The sequence below is a fragment of the Protopterus annectens genome, chromosome 7.part0 (assembly GCF_019279795.1).
Source record: "Protopterus annectens isolate FY-2018-M chromosome 7.part0, PAN1.0, whole genome shotgun sequence".
Lineage (NCBI taxonomy): Eukaryota > Metazoa > Chordata > Ceratodontiformes > Protopteridae > Protopterus > Protopterus annectens.
In genome coordinates, this window is record NC_056739.1 from 1751501461 (window position 1) to 1751521917 (window position 20457).

General features: G+C 38.8%; 1 protein-coding gene across 5 annotated transcripts in view; it reads right to left on the reverse strand.

Moving 5' to 3' along the window:
* Positions 1-20457, reverse strand: part of ZNF710 (zinc finger protein 710) — a 914149-nt gene that overhangs the window by 548789 nt on the left and 344903 nt on the right. For 3 of the 5 annotated variants that reach the window (XM_044078292.1, XM_044078289.1, XM_044078293.1), the window contains one exon: positions 4112-4961. The exons of the other annotated variants lie outside the window; for them this stretch is intronic. The gene's annotated coding sequence lies outside the window, so the exon portion shown is untranslated. The remainder of the gene's footprint in view (positions 1-4111; positions 4962-20457) is intronic. 5 annotated transcript variants of the gene reach the window in all.

Sequence of the window (20457 nt, forward strand, 5' to 3'; positions counted from 1 at the left end):
ACATGACAACAAAGCTGACTATATGGCCAAGAGAATGTCTTCTGTGAGATCCTAAACATGTACCATCACACCCAAACAGATTCAACAAGACAGTAGCTGCAGCACCCCAGGAGTTGCACAGCACGAGGGGAAGGACTTCATGAGACAACAGGCAAGTTTGGTGAATGTGACTTTTACAGACTTCAACAAGGCTTTACTGACAACTGGAAGGTTACAAACAACCAGCTAAATCACACTATGGGCCATCAGATAGGCACAGAGAAGCCACTCAGGCATGCTAAGATGCCATCCCATTATGAAGTTTGTTTACATAGCCTTCCATCTCTACTTCCTTCCATGGGAAAAGAAGAATGTCAGCATTCAGTGATTTGGAAAATGCCACTGTACAAATTCCCATCAAACCATGGCTGGCCTACAAGATGATCACAAAAAGCAGAAGGTACTGAGGACTTCTCCAACTTCAGCTCTGCTTTAGGTGTGTTAGTGTGCCATGAATGAGTTTTGTTTACATCAGTTACACATGATCTGTGTACTTAGTTGTAAGTTACTTTCCTGATCCCAGTTCTCAATTTTACTGACTGAGTCTTGATTGTTTTATGAGAGACTGCAGGTCAACAAGCAGGTAGCGTGTTCACCCTCTCAGGGTGTTTCCCCTTTCTTCACAGTTTTGCAACCATGGAGTTAGTATGTTTCAGCTAAAGCCTTTTGGGAACAAGAGAATTTTCCCCTCCAGCAAAAACACTGTTTTGTGGGTACACTTGCTTATATCGGTTCGTGGGTACACTTGCTTATATCGGTACCTGTATTTTTGATAACTGGGGATCATACACACTGTGTTCTTTTGGTTGGAACTTAACTGACCATAAGGGAAGCATTTCAAATAATTGCTTGCATATAATTCATTGTCAAAAAATAAAGCACTAGCCATGAAATGTTCTGAGATGCCATATCATAAGCAACAGTATTTAAATTAGGGTAGAACTGAAATCAAAGTTATAAAGTACACTTGCATGATTTCATGACCTTAGGAGCTGCTTTGCCACTGTGCACATAAACAGAAGTCATGTACTAATCATAAAATTATATTTGTAAGAGTGGAGTCCAAAATGTTTCTTTAATATCCTTCACAAAATCTGTTTACTTGAACCAGATGCCCTAATTTAAAGCTGTACTGGTTCTGGATGTTCTAGTTGCACCATCAGTGGTGCTACAAATGACACAGACCTGACTGGTTGGTCATATTAGGGAAATTATGACCTGGGTCCTTAGCTTCTCCTTAAGAGACCCTTCTAGTAACTCCATCAATTCCCTCTACAAATGCATGCTTGTCACTCTACGTAAAAGAGAACAGGATGCAAACATGCACTAGGCAAATCTGTACATCACCTTGAATTCCTTTTCTGCAGGATGCCCAACTGGGTCCTGTGATGGTAGGCATCTTCTTAGTGCTGCTGCATAGACCGCTAGATGGACTGGCTTTAGACTCACTGCCAAAACTATGCAGCCTCTTTGTGGACGGAAAATGTTAAATGCATTGTCAGGAGCCAGGGCCACTGTGACCAGACTGTTGCACAACACCACTGGATTGTAACTTCAATGCCTACTATGGGTGGATCCACCTAGGGGACTTGTGGAGTGAAACAGCAAGTCTGCTATAGCCTCCTCTGGGGTGAAGCAATGGGATCTGCGGGACACAGCCTTTCTCTTACACCATATGCAAACATCCCAAAATTTAGGGTCATTGAGAAGTTGTCTCCTTCTTCCTCATCAAAGTCAATCAGGGGTAAGTCAGAATGACTCCATGTGCTTCAGTTTTTCTAATGCTTCCTAACCTCTTGGAGGAGGGCTCATGTGACTCAGAGGATGAATGAACTATTCTGAAGTTTGAAGGGCCTTTTACGTTTTAGGAGCTAAATGAATGAGAGTCCTTTATCAAAGTCAGCAGCATTACAGCTGGCACTGCCTGAGTATTTCTTTTCTGGGCCTAAAGTTGCTATATTACAGTTCAAACAGAGTGTGCAGTGGAGGTCTAATGACCTTTATCTACTCAATAAAAACAACATGGATGTATCCATTGGAGGGTGGAATGGCCTTACCAGAGGCACACTCTTTAAGAAAAGGGCTATTTCTTAAGCATACCTTTATTAAATTATCACTTAAAACATAGGAGAACATACATTAACAGAAAAGAAAACAAACCACACTAACATTTTTCCCTTTTACATACATTATACATAATGTATCTTTTCTTTCTTTATAACCATCATCAGTCCAACATTGTATAATTTGATCAATTCCTGGATTCCCTTAAACCTCACTCCTCCTCCCGAACATTATTCTGCATGTACTGTTCCTAAAATGTCCATTTATCTCAATGTAATTTGCTCCTTCCCTTTATTAAAGATCCTTCTTCCAGTTCTTTTATCTATTTTATAATATTCAAGATTTTAAATACAAATAATTTAGACTTTGATTTCCATTTTCCAGTATTTGTTTTTGCAGCTAACAGAATTTAAAAAAAGAGCTTTTGGTGTTTTTTGTCAAATGTCCTATGGTCCAGTGTACACCAAGGTGGTGGAAGGGAAAAAACAACAGAAAATCCATCAACTTTATAAATTCATAGAGTTTACAAGCAACAGTTAGTCTGCAGACCATACTCACCTTTGTCATCCCCACACTCGTAGTGAATCTCCTGCATCTAGGTGGGCAAAACAAGTCAGGCTCAGGATGAATTTATGGGTGCCCATCTAATCATTAAGGTCTGCTTTAAAGGAAATGACAATCTTCTTCTTCTTCTTTCGGCTTTTTCCCAGTTAGGGGTCGCCACAGCGGATCACCTGTCCTCTCATGATTGGCAGTGGAGTTTTACAGTGTCGAGTTGCCAGCCCAGTGCCCAACCTTCCACAGAAGTCACACACACTCACACCTAGGGCCAATTTAGAGTGTCCAATCCACCTACAGCATGTCTTTGGGATGTGGGAGGAAACCGGAGCACCCGGAGGAAACCCATGCAACCACAGGAAGGACATGCAGACTCCGCACAGAAGGCACCCCAGCTGAGGATCGAACCGGAGTACCTCTTGCTGTGAGGTGGCAATGCTAACCACTGCACCACTGTGGCCGCCCTTAAAGGAAATGACAATATCACCTTGTTTTATATGCAATAAAACATTATTCCATGGATGGGAAAGTGCTGAGTTAAAAAAATATCTATCCCTCCAGCTTGCCTTATTTACTTGTTGATGGAGATGCATGTCCTTAGAGTGTTTGTGGAACCATTTGTTTTTTTACAGTTGCAGGAGCTCAAAACAGGTTGGGATCTTAACAACAAGGAATGCAAGACATAAATCATCATGCAAAGTGTGTAAGAGACAAAGCACAGGTGTACAGATTCATGCTTGCCTTAGTAGAGGAGTGTCTTTCGTCTGGTGATCTTCAGTTTGGAACCTCTGGGATCTTTCTAGCTGCTTAAAGTGTTTAGATAGACAAATGCTAAAAAGGAGCATTATTGTCTATAATTAGTATGATTAGGTGAGAGTATAGAAATAACTTTTTTGACCTTGATGTGATACCTTTAATTAATAACTGGAATTTCCTGACTACTGCAACTATGTGGTGAACAGTGGATAAGGAGCTGTCTACAACTTCAAAGAGAAAAATATGCACATGTAAAGTGATAATGCTGAATACACTTTACTTACGGCACTCAAAGCAATACTGAAATGAAACAAAGCATGCAAATACATTAACAATAAAAGAGAGCTACAAGAAGCAAATGTCATTACTGCTGAATAATTCCATTATGTGATTCTTCTCTCATGCAACCCTATTACTTAATTGCAAAGAGGATATCATTTTGCAATGTAACGCTGCAAATTTTCATTCAATTTGTGCATAATTTGCAACTACACCTGCAAATACTTCTTTGTTCCACACCAGGCATAACAAATGAAAGGTACACTGATTTTGCATTTACTGGAAAAATACCAGTATATCTCAGTTCTGGACTGTATGAATATTGGCAAAGCAGAGCATTTTCATGGAATTTGGCATTTTAAGCCAAAGCACGCACTTATTACTATTTGCATTTATTCTCATATTTACTACTTACTTATAATACGTTTAGTTTGCTAAATGAGTGGTCTTTGAGTCATTGCTGAGAAACTGTGATCTGTAGTGTGAAATTTGATGACAGTATATTTAGAGATAAGCAATGGATGTCTGAAATCGCTTGTTATAATGGTAGATTGTTTTGTCAGCCTGCAGACCAAGAATTGGAAAGTTTCTACGTTCATAAGTTTGCATGTTACAGATGTTAGAATTAATGTCCACCCCTTGCTTTATTCATAGCCACTTAGACTTTGCTAGAACTGATCAATGATGCTGCCTTTGAGGAGACATGGTGATAAATCTACATATGCTGTTGGCAGTTGTTTGTAGTAAGGTTCATTTCTTCTTGGATGCATTTGCTATAGTGAGGAGGCCATACTCACATTGGGCGAGTAGAATCCTTTTCCTACAGCCATTCTTCCCTCTGGTGAAAGATGGTGTGAAAATTATCGTGCCTAAAACAGTAAATTTGTTGATTTTGAACTTTGTTGTTTTGATATGGTATTACAAGTTCAGATGTTAGTCAAGCCATATCTTCAGATATTTATGATATGAGGTTGTTCTGATAAGTTATTTGTTACTGTATAGTCTACACCAGCTCTGAGGAATTGATTAATTATTTTAATAATCAGGGATTTGGAATTCTTTCTGTTAAGTATAAATCTGCTTTACACCATTGTATGAGGTAGAAGTCGCACTCTATTTTTTATGTAGAATGGGAGGCACTGGACCCAAAATGACCACATCATCTTTGTATATGATACTTGGAATTTGTGGTGTAGCCTGGAATCTTGCCTTGTTTGCTACCCTTCATCACCCAGCAGCTGGAGAGGTAGTCATTTTCAAATGTCCTGTAATTTTGAATACAAAATATAAATGTAGTACAAATCTCAATAACCTACAAAACAGGTTGTACTCAAGAATAATTCTAGTACAATCAAAATACAAATGTAACACAAATAAGACTTACAAAAATACGTATATTACCTAGAAATGTTAGTGATAAATTCACAGTGAGGTGAGGTATCCATAAAGAGAAGAAAATTGTCTGTTTTAGGGGTCTAGTCTCATTCATGCACAGATAACCAAATTTAAAAAAATAATAATATTAGTGAAAAAGAAACAGGAAAGAGAGGAGAAGAAAAGAAAGTGGGGTATAGTTGGAGATATGAGAAAAAAAATTCCATTAATACTCAGAAGTGTTGTACATGGGGAAAAACAGTGGGAAAGGGGAAAGAAGTGGAGAAACATCATGTACTTCAAAGGTCACTGAAAAAAATCAATGTGCTAGGAAAACGAGAGTGCAGTAGAAATTTGAGAGAGCACATGAGGTCAGAAAGAAAAAGTGAAAGGAGAAGGGTAGAAGAAAGAGATAAAAGTTCTGGTGGTAAAAAGGTTCAACATTTGGTTCAACTGAAATTACATGACAAACTAGAAAACTAACCATTTAAGTGTTAAAACCACAAACATTACGGTAATGGGGTGAAAGGTTAGTTAAGCAATTTTATCCCCCTGTCCCCTTTTCTCTCTAGCCACATTTTCAAACTTCTATGGGAGATGCTTTTATCTCTGGCTACTTTTAGTTTACAGGGAAAGAGTTCAAATCACTCATAACAGGTGGAGATACCAACATCGTGTATGTTGCTATTTCTAAAAAAAAAAATTAAATAAATAGGAATTGATCTTTAGACTCAAGTTCAATGGAATCCTAATGAGACAGAGCCAGTGTGACAAAGCATGCAAGTCATTGCTATATATAATTTTATGTGCAAAATTGAGGTGGACCAGATTAAATTTACCAACAACCTCAAGTGCCCGTGTTTACACAGAGAGAGAAAAACATATTTTCAACAGCATGCAAAGGTAAAAAACATACTATTCTGTTTTTATTTGTTAGATCTCCTACCCTTCAAAGGTTATGGTTTTAAAAGTCAAATCCAGAACCTTGGACCAATGACTCACAGAGATGGATCCCTGACTGTGACCCAGATAATTCAAGTTCAATTAGCTGGTTGGGCGCAAAAGGAGGTGGGCGGTAGGGTGGAAGTTAGTGGCCCATGTAGGTTTGCTTATCATAGAGGAGGGAGTGGGGGATCTATGTACAATCAGGGAACGGCTTGGGTATGTTTACCCTGGATAAAAACAGGCTATTATAAAAGTAGGAGAGCTGACAGTGTGCTCAGTGATGCCTGCATTGTCAAACTCACTCTGCCCCACAAGGGTTCCCTTCCTCATAACCTAAATCCTTGCCTTTGGCCATATATATGATGCCTGCCTCCCCCAGGATCTTACCTCTCTTACAGGGGAAATGGCAAGTTTTAGTCTTAGAGAAAGGGCCCCAACTGCTGGGTCACAGTAGGATTCTACTAGGACCTCCCCCGATACAGAGGGGGACGGGGACACAAAGTATGAGTGAATACTGAGGCATGGGTTGAGATCAGCAGCAAGAGATAATGGAAGGAAAGGAGGGACAAAAATGGATGAAAAAATTCAAACCCAGATTTCTCAACTCAAGAGTCGAAGAACTTAATCATTATGAAACTGCCTGCTGAAAAAAGAAGGTAGCTTTGGCGAAATGCTGCCTGCATTTGAGCACAAGGAGTAAGCAGAAGGTTAGCTGGCCTCTATGGTAAGAAAGGAAATTTCTAACAGGGTAAAATGAAGAGCAGTAACATTGCTATGGCAAGACAAAAGCAGCAACTACCCTTGGTACAAAGTGTTGGTGGGCAGAGTTGGCCATCCATCATACCAATCACTCTTTAATTCAACACTTGCAATTTGCTTGTGGTCGAACCTGAGTGCTGTAGATCTCTGTGTATAATCTAAACTGTATCAAGCAGTTTACTACAGTTTAAAAGTAACAAAACAAAATAATCTTTTTTTACTTAACTAAAACCTAAAAAAACAGCACAAACAGCATGTAACTGTGCAGCAACACAACCAACTAATAAAAATAAAAAGCTCACATAGCACTCAGTGAAGGGTATAAACAACAGCAATTGTTCCATACATTTGTAACAAGCAGTTTCCTGCAGTTTAAAGGGAAAAGATTTTTTTTTACCCTAAAACCGGAGTGCATTCTGTGTAGAGTATAAATGACAGCAACTGTTAACTACATTTGCAGGATGCAGTTTGCTATAGTTTAGAGCAGTAGTGGCTGGTGACTTCAAATCAAAGGGGGGCTGCAGAAGACAGCTGAATGGGTGGGGTCAATGGTAAGGGGTGTGGCCAACTAGAAAGGGGAGGAGCTATGCACAAAACCACAAAAACTGTAACTTTAATTAAATATGCTGCCCTAGGTGCCAAATCGTCATTATGAAAGTCCAATCAAGACAAAATGAAGTGTAGAAGAAAAAAAATATTTCAATGCACTGGCTGCATGACAGCTTACTTAATATCTACATGGAAACAAAAAGGTTGAGAGGCATGAAAAAATAAATTACTTATTAAATGCATTACTGGAATGACAGTTAAAATCAAGTACAAGAAAAACAAGCAGCACTCAACTCAAACCACTTCTCCTTGCACAGCAGTTCTAATTATAATTTATATTCAGCTTTATTAAAGTACCAAGTAATATGCTGAAAGTAGCAATCTCTGTGACACCCCCACTTGTAAAAATGTTTCTTATCCAAAAAAAGACTTCTTGCCTGACAACCATCTACTTGTTTCATGGGGAAAATGTGTTCAAAGTAAAAAATGAAAAGCAAACAAGAAAGAAGCTCAAGATAAATTTCTTAAAGGAATACTGCACATGTTATGGACCACACATGATAGATTGGCATTCTGTTTTGTTGGAGACTTGCAATCATCTCTGCAGGCTTTACCCGTAAACGAATGTAATGAGCTTTTTAAAATAATGTAACGCTGTCCTTTATTACAAATAGTGTCATATGCATTTAAATACCCAAGGCTTATACATTATTCTAGTTATATTCTCTGCATGGCAACAACAGAAAGGCTTTCAATTTTGGCAATTCTTTAACAGTATGCTTATTAAAGCTTACTTGCATCTTACATTGTTTCTACTTCTGGGCCAATGCGGAAATGGATCACTAGGTTTGCTGCTTTATTCCAGTTAACAAATGCAATTAAAATCAAAGAAGCTCCCCACATGTAAGTAAGAGGAATATATCACATTATTTTCTGCATGTCTGTAAAACTGTATTAAGTTACAATTACTGCAGAGAAAGCGACATGTGGCATAAGACAACTGAACATAAAAGGGATATTGATTGCTAGTGAGGACAAAATACCAACTCACTAGTTGCACAATAGTGGAAACAGGTGAAAAAACTTACTAACGGCAAATATCAGTCTCACAAACAATGAGATCATTGTGAACAGTAGAAGTATTACTTTTTGTGATGAAAATAAAGAACAAAAGCCACTTACTGAAACTATAATTACCAAAACAGTTTACCATGGATAGCTACTTCCATAATGTACACTGAATGGTCAAACAACATTGTTAATAAAACTTTGAATAAACCCTATATCCTAGCGAGTATACACATCAAGAAATGCTTCTTTACTGATATTTTAGTTCATTTTGTTTCTGTTTTTACTCTTCCCTGGACCTGCTCATTGGCTTCACTGTCTTCACCTAAATGTCTCATTCATTCTGTTGGTAGAGAGACAGATAGACATCCTCAAGCTGGTCCAAAGTTGTACATCCCATTTGATATTGCCCAGATATCCTTATTATTCTGTTCATTTGTCCTCTGATCTGGTGATAAGGAATGGGCCAGCTTTCAAATCCAGTACAACAACCTACTCATGTGCCTCTCTTTCCCCTATTAGCTTAGTTAGCACTTCCTGGAAGCAGAGAATGCAATGGGCATTGCCTGTACAGGGAACATAAGCCACCAGGATAATCCCTGCTCAATCACAGTGTGGCAACACCAGTAGACACCTCCATTATTCACTGGGAAATCATCCTCTGCATGCCTACCTCTCAAATGAACAGATTTTTGCCTCATATTGTTGGTCCATTCCTCATAAACTTTGTGGCTTTCTGGCAAATTATTGAAGACTGACGTCATTAAATAATGGCACACATTTGAGTTTCAGACTTTATATTCTTCAGAAAATGCATGATAATGAAAACCATGTTATAGTAGCACTTTGCTAAGTTTGTAAGAGCTACATTTAAATGTGTGCCTGATTTTGGATCTTTGTCCCATATTACTTTTGGCTTTGCCCAGATTTCTTGAGCTTAGAGGTTGAGAGGTTTATCTGCATCTATGGCCCTAAACACCTCCCCCCTTCCTTACCTGCCCTCCCCTCTGAGAGATGTAAGCAGCATTGCCCCTTCATTCTACTCTGTTTCTCTGCCAGTTCCTTTAGGCTTCTTGGAAACTAATTTAATTTGGGTCACCTGGGTCATAATCAGGGCCTTATCCCTGTATGCCTCCAACAGTTACCACATAGTTCATTTGTAATATTGCATGGTTATTAAATCCATTTAATAATTCAAAACATCACTCAGGGTAGAAATGTCCCCCTGAAAAAGTAAATAATTAAGCAAAATATAATAAACATTATGTTTAATACAAAATTACATTCCCTGCAAAACAAATATCAAGAGGTATTAGAAGGGAAGGAAGCAGTTCCTGGTGCAGTATCACACAATTGCCCTAAGTATTCCCAAATTAACAGCAACACAATGCAATGTATTTATGAGCTGTGACAGTAAACTCTGTATTAATACAATGAGAATGTTTAACTGATATGCAAGGTAGGCCTGCACTGTGCAGACTCCCTGTCAGCAATAATCATGAACATAATTATTGACATGACAAAAAAAATGTTGCCTCATCCATTTCCCTTAAAAATGACCTGAATTATTCTGATACATATGTGCTGATGCAATAATTGGGTGCTTATTGAAATTTTGAGTTCCATAATGTAATCCTTAGAACAGCAGAACTATGCATGCAAATATAGGGTAATGCACAGAAAGTCCAAGGTTGCTGGACTGCTGAATATCTCCTCTAATCTGAAGTAAAGCAACCATAGCATTTGTATATATCAGGATTGTGGGAAGCACAGGCAACAGATATTGGGCACTATATCTGCCCCTTGAAAAATACTTCAAAGTTGTAACAGCAAGTTTCAGAATTTGTTAGGTTTCTGTAAGAATGACAATTTATTTTTTGAAGTGTTAAGATTTGCAGGTCCATGTCTTGTGATATAGTGCCAGCATTATTGGCCTGATTATAGAATCAAGAAACTTAAATATCCTGCTCCTTGAGACTGCTGGTCTGACGGGGATGAAAAATACACATATTCACTTTATAGAGACTGTACAGAATCACACATATTGGAAATTCCACTGTAAGATGTTAAGTACTTTGATCAATCCAAGCATGTCTCTCTCTCTCACACACACACACACACACACACACACACACACACACACACACACACACACACACACACACACACACACCCTACCTGCAGCAAGCTAATTTAGTCTTCGGTCCCCTGAAGCAAGCTGATCCAGTGCTAAACTTGTCACTCCCGCTAGGCAGTCGCTAACGGCTGGTTGTTCAGCTCCCCTGAAGCAAGCTAATCCAAATGTTCGTTGGCAGTCGCTAACGGCTGGTTGTTCAGCTCCCCTGAAGCAAGCTAATCCAAATGCTCGTCAGCAGTTGCTAACGGCTGGTTGTTCAGCTCCCTGAAGCAAGCTAATCCAAATGCTCGTCGGTCCCGCTAGGGAGTCAAGTTCTCACAGTTGGTTTCCGGGGCTGGTTTCCCCACGAGAGTAGGCTGGAGACCCCAATGCAGTCCAGTTTCCTTCCCTTCTGTGCAGTCATCACAGCACAGACTTCTGAGCTACAAGGCAGAGATGCCTTTCTCCCCTATCCGGACTGCCTAACATAGCAGTCTTGAGTTCTGTAAGTACCAGGAACTCCATGCATGCATGTGTGGAGTTCCGGTACTCATGATTTTGTTTTTATTTTTCTTCTTTCTTGTTAGGTGGGGGCTCATGATATTTTTTTTATTTTTCTTCTTTCTTTTTAGGTGGGGGGGGGGGCTGCAGTCCTATAGCATGAGCCGCCCCTGGTTTAGGGAGATTTTTTTTTTAACTAAAACTTGAGCACTGTACCACTCTCTGCTGGATTTAAACTGTAGCAACTGCTTGCTACAATCTGTAGTAAGCAGTTTGATACATTTAAAAAAAAAAAAGATTTTTTTTTTTTTTACTAAAATGTAAGGAAGGAGGGGGCCATGGCACAAAACAGGACCCAAATGGCTGAGGCAGTGGGGGGGCATGTTGTGCATCTGGCCACCTGGTATGTGTGCCAGTAGAAGGAACAAACTTTTCACTCTTCACTTGAAGAGCTGAGGGGGGTCGAGCGCTAGTTCGTGGGACCAGCATAGGGCACTGGTTGAGTCAGCTATGCTTCTGATGAACAGAAATGTAAAATTGATGCAAATACTACTAAGGCAAGGAAGGCCATTATGTTGACAAGCACAGACGTATTTTTCTAAGCAGCTCAGTGAATTTACAAGCATAGGGCAGCCACGGCGGTGCAGCAGTTAGCGTTGCCACCTCACAGCAAGAGGTTCTCCGGTTCGATTCTCGGCAGGGGTGCCTTCTGTGCAGAGTCTGCATGTCCTCCCTGTGGTCACGTGGGTTTCCTCCGGGGGCTCCTGTTTCCTCCCACATCCCAAAGACATGCTATAGGTGGATTGGACACTCCAAACTGGCCCTAGGTGTGAGTGTGTACATGCGTGTGCCTTCTGTGGAAGGTTGGGCGCTGCGCTGGCATCTCGGCACTGTAAAACTCCACTGCCAATCATGGGCGGACAGGTGATCCACTGTCGTAAACTGTAAGCGGGACAAAGCCGAAAGAAGAAGAAGTGAATTTACAAGCATCCAGGGTGACCATCTTTCAAAATAAGATAAACAGAACTGAAATCTGTAAGCTTTCACTAGTAGCTTATCCTCTGAGCAGGTCAATCTGCTAATGATCTGAGCCAGGCAGTAGCTACCCATTGTTGCATTTTCTTTTTTTGTGATAGGAAGGCAGTACATATAACACTTTCTGTCTCTTTGTCTTCCAATTTTTTTTAAATTTGCTTAATTAACGTTTTGTACACTACTCTAGATTTTTCTCTTTCCTCCAAATAAAAGCCTGCTATTAAGCTATGTATACTTTCACTCTATGTTTTGCTAACTTTACATGGAATCATTCTAAAAGCAAATACAATCTTTGACCATATTAGTTGTACTTGCTTCACTCTACTTGGAGTTATCTTGAAGCTATGTATTCAATTTGCGTAGTAAGCTCAAATAAAGATTTGGTACCTGTTTTAATTTCTCTATGAAACTAAAACAAAATTCCTCTTCTCTTGTTTACCTAAATGACGGACTTTCCCTGGCAATCAAGAGCTATATTAGTACTTATAAAGGGTTCTAGTTTGGGTAAAAATGAAAAAAAAAATTGTAACTCAACTCTGGCTAAAACATGGAAACAGAACCAGAGATCAAGACAGAAAAGATGCTTAGCATTCAGTTATGCAATTGCTGCCTTGCAATGGTCACTCTTATCACCTTCTCAGTCTTTGCATCTGTATTAGACTCAAAACCAGAAAGGTGTGTGTGTGTGTGTGTGTGTGTGTGTGTGTGTGTGTGTGTGTGTGTGTGTGTGTGTAGAAGAATGTGCAAACATGGTGCAGGGTTTGATTCCCTCAGCCCCCATTGCCTAACTGTGTCACTCTGAGCAAGTCACTTACTCAGACACCACTCCCTGACTGTCTGAAAAAGGTCCATGGAGATCAGTGTTCTACCTCAGAATTCAAATAAAATAAAATAAAAATAAAACACATGAGGTGCAGGGTGCTATCCACACCCTAAGAGAGAACTCGTGGAATTTGTTTATAAATATGCCCCACACCAAGAGTAAGTGTGACAAACTTAATTTGACACATGCTGCTTCATTTCCTTTCATTACATATATCTGCAGGAAGGTGTCATTTTATAAGTATAGCACATCACTTTAAAAAAAGCTTGAAAAATACACCCATTTCATGTCCTGCTGACTGGTAGCTGCAGCTAATATCCACTAAGAGAAAGGAAGGTATCAGATGGGATGTGCACAATGTTAACATAAATCAATGTATACTTGATGAGATGACCAAACTGACCAAATATTCTATGCAGTAAACTTACACCTGAAGGACAGTCAGCAGAACTGATACTATTTACACTCAGAAACAAGTCAGTATTACTGGTGAGTGCTGCAGGAAAAAAAAAGGTGAAATATTGTTTTTCTGTTGCACTGTATAGGGTCTGCAGGCTCTATTAGTGTTGTGCATGCTTCTGGGACACTGAATATGCAGTGCTATTGGAGACACAAACACTGCTGATCATAAGATGACCTGAAGTTGCCCAGGTGGTGCAGCCAATGTACCATTGATGACCAGTCTTCATCTGCCAACCTGGGTGTCAAAGAATTGGTCAGGAGGACCTGTTGGGTCTCCTTCAGAGTGCCTTTTTTTTGGGGGGGGGGGTCTTCCTCACTACACTATCATCCCCTGGTGGAGATCAAAAGCTGATTCAAGGCAAAAGAATGAAACAGTAAAACAATGGAAACGCAACAAAATAAATCAAGTATTACAGAAAATTACCAAAGTCAAGAGTCCACCAGCAAAATGTGATAACATCTGATGCCACAAAAGATTTAAAATTATATAAGCTAAATATAACTACTGAAATGGGATGGCATTAAGTCACTACGGTTTTACAGCTGCTTCAGTGCATCAAGTTATTCATCTCTTAATTTTTACTCAGGGTACATCTTAATTTTACAGTGTTTAAGCTGTACTAAAGGTTTTTACTTTCCTTACTACTTGTTCGTATTTTCCCAGTTTTTATACTGTCACAGAATGTAGCATCACCAGCAACAGCAGACGATTGTGTATATTAATTAAACATAGACCTATAACTGGACCCTTGAAAGGTAAGACTTTCAAAAAACTGTGAACAGTTTACTGCAGAATTAAATCCTATTTACTAGGCCAAAGCTAGATCACTGGAGCAAGGCGTCAGTAATGCACAACAGTAAATAACCAAGCTCTGGAGCTTTGCACAATCTGTTGCTTTACATTAATAAAATCTTGGTCTCATTTCAACTGAATGTATCAAAGACTCACTAGTATTTATTTCAGTGGCCACAATCAGATTCAGGCAATGCTCAGAAAAAGCTCTAAGATCAACATGCATGTTTGTGTGTGTGTGTGTGTGTGTGTGTGTGTGTGTGTGTGTGTGTGTGTGTGTGTGTGTGTGTGTGTGTGTCTGCATGCATATGCGTGTGTGTATGTCTGCAAATCAATATCTCATCAAGAGAACAAAGAAAAAGTGATCATTTTAGATTAAATCTAAAATGATTGAAAACAACAAATAAAACCAATTTGTCCTCCCTGCACCCCCACATTCCATAATAACTGCATTTACCAACTCCGAGATCACATAGCAGAGGGGTAAGGGCCATACCTTCCAACTGTCTCAAATTACTTGGTTTTACAGAGTTTTGGGTTCAAATAATGGGGTACCATGATTTCTAAGTGGCACCCCTTCATCATTTCTGATTTTAATTATTTTTCTTTTTGCGCTTTTTGAACTGACATCATCACGTGCGCGATAACATCAGCTCCACCGGCCTGTCGGAATTAAGCTCAAGGGCTCACATGCATGCTGGCTGTTTGAGCGCGGAAATTAATGGTAGTCTGCTTGGGTTGTTGTTTGTTTGTTTGTGTGTGTGTGTGTGTGTGTGTGTGTGTGAAAATACCCCCAAGGAAATACACCTGGTGGCTAGAGGTACTCAGGCTCAAACCCTGTACCTTGGGTTCAGGTAAAAAGAGCCTAAAGTCCCTAGCCACCATCACCTGTGAATTTATGCCTGATATTTTTGTTTTATTCCTCATTAAATCTGCATTTTTTCAGGATTTTTGTGGCAAATCACTGAAGGATTGAATTCACTAAATAATGACAGACTTTTGACTTTCAGACTTCATATTCTTCAGAAAATAAATGGTAATTGGTACACAAAACCTTTTATTATAGCAATTTTCTAAGTTTATACAGATCAGTATTTGAAATGTGTCCCTATTGTGGGGCTGTATTCCCCCATTATTGGCTTTGTCCAGGTTTTTTGTACTAAGATGTTGAGAGCTATGGTGAGAAGTAAGAACTGAATTCAGTAAATGATAATTATTTAAGTTTCAGTCCTCCTGTCTTTCAGGAAACTGAATTCAGTAAATGATAGCCATTTAAGTTTCAGTCTTTCTGTCTTTCAGGAAACTGCTGATTTGACATAGTGGTATGTTGCTCTGACTATAGTGCACAGGGTCCTGGGTTCAAAAATTGGCAATGAAGTGCATGCTGGTAACACAACATTTTATTCTAACAACTTTCCAAAATTATACAAGCAATGTTTAAAATGTGGCCCTCCCTGATTTTTGGCCTTTTGTCCGTCCCCCCCACCCCCACCCCAAAAAAACTGGATGTGGTGTGGGTTTCACTGCTGTTTCAATGAATGTGAGTTTCAAGGGCAGAGAAGTTTTAATGCCAAGTCTATTTTCATTGCGAGACAGTATTGCTTTGTTTAGCAGACATCTATTAGTGCTTGTGCATTGTGCTATAAAATGTAAAAATAAAATCCAAATAATCATTGTAGAAGTAAAGCAGTATGCACACATTAGTGTTTATAGTAAATGGGGTGAAATAGCCAGGTAATGGGACACTGGAATGGCTGCAGGGGGACCCTGGTGCCATATTTTGGTTGTCTGTTCTTCAGTTTGCGTTTGAAAGTGGGTATCCCACAGTTCCATTGGAGTGGATGGGTTATGTAATTATGTATGCAAATTTTACATTGATCAGCATACAGATGTGTACCTATTTTTCATGGGCTTTGTCCAGATATTTGATGTTTCCAGGATGAGAGTATGGTAAGGGCAAATTATCTGACCCCGCTGCAACATGATCTCACATAAAAAGCATCCTCTTAAAACATTAAGAAGAACTTTCACTCATATGAGTTTCTGCTCTTATTTACAGCACTAAAATGCATTTGCTCATATTCCAAAATTACCTTCCCTCAGCAGCAGATCCATAATTATCCAAGCAAGCCTGAAAATGGTCCACTACAGCCAGTGCACTAGCCCTATAACTGTGTCTAAGTAAATATATCCCTGCAGCTGAGGTCAAGTTTCAGGTCAACAGTCTTTAGCCTTGATCTTGCTCTTGACTTTTGTGAAAGGGAATCACATCTACCATCTTTCAGTTTAAGAATTTGGCGGTCTCGGATTACAACCTTTAGCATCAATTACTACCTGTGGCATGTTTTACCCATGCCAGACAGGAAAGATGCAATACAGCAGATGCCCATAACTCTGCTTATGACAGAACCATCTAGGCTTACTTATCAAGAGTTCCTTTACTATTACAAGACAGTAAGGGCTATGATGAGCAACATCTGCAATGGATCCCATAAGGAAACTCAACAATAAAAAACACTGACTTTACTATCTATGAAATAATTGAAGACAATCTCAACAGAAAAAAAAGACATAACTGCAATTCCTTTGAAGGAGGGGCAAGCTCTTCTCATACACCTACATCTGCAGGACTATAACACCTCTTTTCCATTACTTAGTTACCCTCATTCAGAGGAGCACACCATCAAGGGAAAGGGCATCTTCGATTCAAGACAATGTGGAACTTCAGAATACAGTCCTGTCAAACATTCTGATTTTTTCATTACATTTTCTAACAATATTATCATGGATATTCTCACAAATACCAAACTCCCTAAAGTTACACTTGCAATAAATTAAAATTTGACGTCTATACAGCCAATGTCATTTAATAAATTCATCAAAAACTAGATGGCTTATACAGAATCAAAACCCATCTCTCTGAAAAAGCCAGTAGGGCAACAGTCAGCTCTTGCCTCCTATCTAGTCTACTCTCGGCTGCCCTACTCTATTCTAACTTTCATACTATTTGGTAATAAGCAATGCTCTGACAAAATAGCAAAATTTTCTTCCGATCTACCTAGCAGAACTCACCACTGCATTGTTCTACATAAAAGCAACTGGATGGAATTTCCCAGCTAACTTAAATACATCCAACTGAAGGTAGCCCACTCTATTCTGCACCAACCATCCAAATATCCTTCCCTAATCGCACTGATGAAGTGGTGCTGTCCCACAGAAGAACTCCACTATAAAGACAAATAGCCTGCCTTCCAGGACAAGGCATCAAATGCATATGAAGTCTTGTATTCATGCCATGTGGCCAAACTCTTGAACCAGATGCCATATGTCTACAGAAAATCTCAAACACAAAAGAGTTTCAAGAAAAAGTGTGTCAGCCATTTTCATAAGTTTTCATAAGATTATTTATTTATTTACTTACTTACTGGGAAATTCCAACTGGACACATGTCCTTTTTCAGTGGAGGCCTGGAGAAAAACTTCACAGAACAATAAATGAGCAGCAGAGTACATGAAGGACAACTGAATATACATACAATAGCAAATAACACATACGGCAACAAACATTAGCTGTACATACAATATGAAACATAGTAATGAACAGATATACCAATATCTAGCTAAAGGCTAGGAATAAACGTAAGATGTATATACAGATAGTACTAAGCTCAAACATATACTGTTCTAAACTCATATACCTAAATCTTATATACAAATATTGCACTAAACTCAAGCAGATATAAAGCAGAACCTTTACACAAAGGTGGAACAAGCTAGAAGGGCTAATGGGATGGAAGGGGAAGATAGAGGAGTAAGAGAGGAGACTGAGTGAGTAGTATATGTGGTAGTGAGAGGACACTAGGTGCAAGTCATTTGGATATGCATTTGGAGTTCAGATGAAGTGAGGTAGTTAACCATATTATAACAGGTCTGAGAGATTGAGTGAGGAGGGAAGGGGAGGATAAAGGGTGATCCAGAGCTTGCAGAGGAAGGAATGCAATGATCAAATGGTGTGAGACATGGTGGCTAGGAGAGGGGAGAGGAAGGGGAAGTAAAAGGAGGGTTACTAGTCGAGACTGGTGCATGGGCATAACCAGAGACTTTTTAAGTGCGTTTTTAGTGCAGTCTTGAAGTGATTGCAAGAAGGTAGTGTGATTAAGAACAATATCCAAACACACCCGTGGAGACAGTAATTCAACTGCTGCAATAAGATGGTAAAAAGCAGGTTTAATTCTGGATCGAATCCTTTAGCAGAGAGAAAAAACACACAGTGGAGACAGCTTAAGCTACTGGACAATTCCAGGCTTTATCAAGTCAGAGTAAAAAACAAACTGTGAAAGCACTACTTAAATACCTAAATCACTTGCTTAATTGATAATTAAATAAATAAATCAAGCTAGTGGAAAATTGTTTAAAAACATATACCATTTTCCTTTCTAACATATTACTAAGAATCTATTGGAATGCACATAATTATACAAAGAAAATTTATTTTTTATACATCTAATATATTATGTGCAATTTTGCGTTTTCTTAAAAACATTGCATTTAAAAATTGAAAATTAAAAACAACATTCAAGCCTGCAAATGTAACCTAAAAGTTATATTGGACAACAAAATATTGTCTGTGCAACAAACAGCCAAAGTGTCAACTACTAAATTTATTGTATAAAAAGTCAACCTATGTTAGAAAATGTCCTGCGAGCTGTAATCTATAATCTGGCTCTTCTAAGTTTAAGAACTGGCCCTATGCTTAACGTCTCATTCATGCCAGGTTTATTGCCAGCATCAAGCCTAAGCTGCCAGATTAATTCCTTGAATTCCAGGGTAGATTCCCAATCTCCACCTCTATTACTGGGATGGACTTGTTCAAGCACCTTACACTTCAATAGTCAACACCCATTCCAACAAAAGAAAGGTATAGTTAAAGGTTTGCTCATTAGGGCATCTCGCATGTGTAGCAGATTGCCTGATTTCATTGCTGAAGCCAACAACCTTAGGGTGATGTTCATAGAGAGAGGTTACCCGGATTATTTGGTGAATAACCTTATTCATGAGATTCTTAGTAAAAGGGACTCGATATATACACCACTGTTCGGGAATAATGATATTGGTATACCCACCCCAAGGACTTCTAGCACACAAGTACAGGAGAATTCTAGTCATTTCATTTATACTTTTTCAGAGAACTCAAGGGAGATAGAGAACATAATTATTAAGTTTTGGTTTGTGTTACAAACCAATGATGAATTTGAGAATTTGATCCCAAAGAGACCAGCTTTTGTTAGAAAAAGAGGTCGTAATTTAAAAGAGGTGTTTGAGCAAAGACACATTACTACTTGTATGACAACTCAACAAAGGAATGGCACCTTTAAATGTGGCATGTGCAAACAGTGCCCTCTTATTATTAATAGTAATCATTTATATCTAAAAGCACGTAAAACCAACTTGAAACCACACGGTCACTACACTTGCAACACGAAAGGTGTGGTATATATTGGGTATTGCTTGACTTGTGGCGCGTTTTATATAGGAAAAACTGAAAGGGAGTTTAGGAAGCGTATATATGAGCATATCTACGATATAGGTAAAATGAAAGATAGTAACGCATTTTATAAACACTCCCTTAGTTGCCCTAATTTTAAACTCGCCTTTATGGTGCTTGAACAAGTCCATCCCAGTAATAGAGGTGGAGATTGGGAATCTACCCTGGAATTCAAGGAATTAATCTGGCAGCTTAGGCTTGATGCTGGCAATAAACCTGGCATGAATGAGACGTTAAGCATAGGGCCAGTTCTTAAACTTAGAAGAGCCAGATTATAGATTACAGCTCGCAGGACATTTTCTAACATAGGTTGACTTTTTATACAATAAATTTAGTAGTTGACACTTTGGCTGTTTGTTGCACAGACAATATTTTGTTGTCCAATATAACTTTTAGGTTACATTTGCAGGCTTGAATGTTGTTTTTAATTTTCAATTTTTAAATGCAATGTTTTTAAGAAAACGCAAAATTGCACATAATATATTAGATGTATAAAAAATCAATTTTCTTTGTATAATTATGTGCATTCCAATAGATTCTTAGTAATATGTTAGAAAGGAAAATGGTATATGTTTTTAAACAATTTTCCACTAGCTTGATTTATTTATTTAATTATCAATTAAGCAAGTGATTTAGGTATTTAAGTAGTGCTTTCACAGTTTGTTTTTTACTCTGACTTGATAAAGCCTGGAATTGTCCAGGCGAAAGCGCTTGTCTCCACTGTGTGTTTTTTCTCTCTGCTAAAGGATTCGATCCGGAATTAAACCTGCTTTTTACCATCTTATTGCAGCA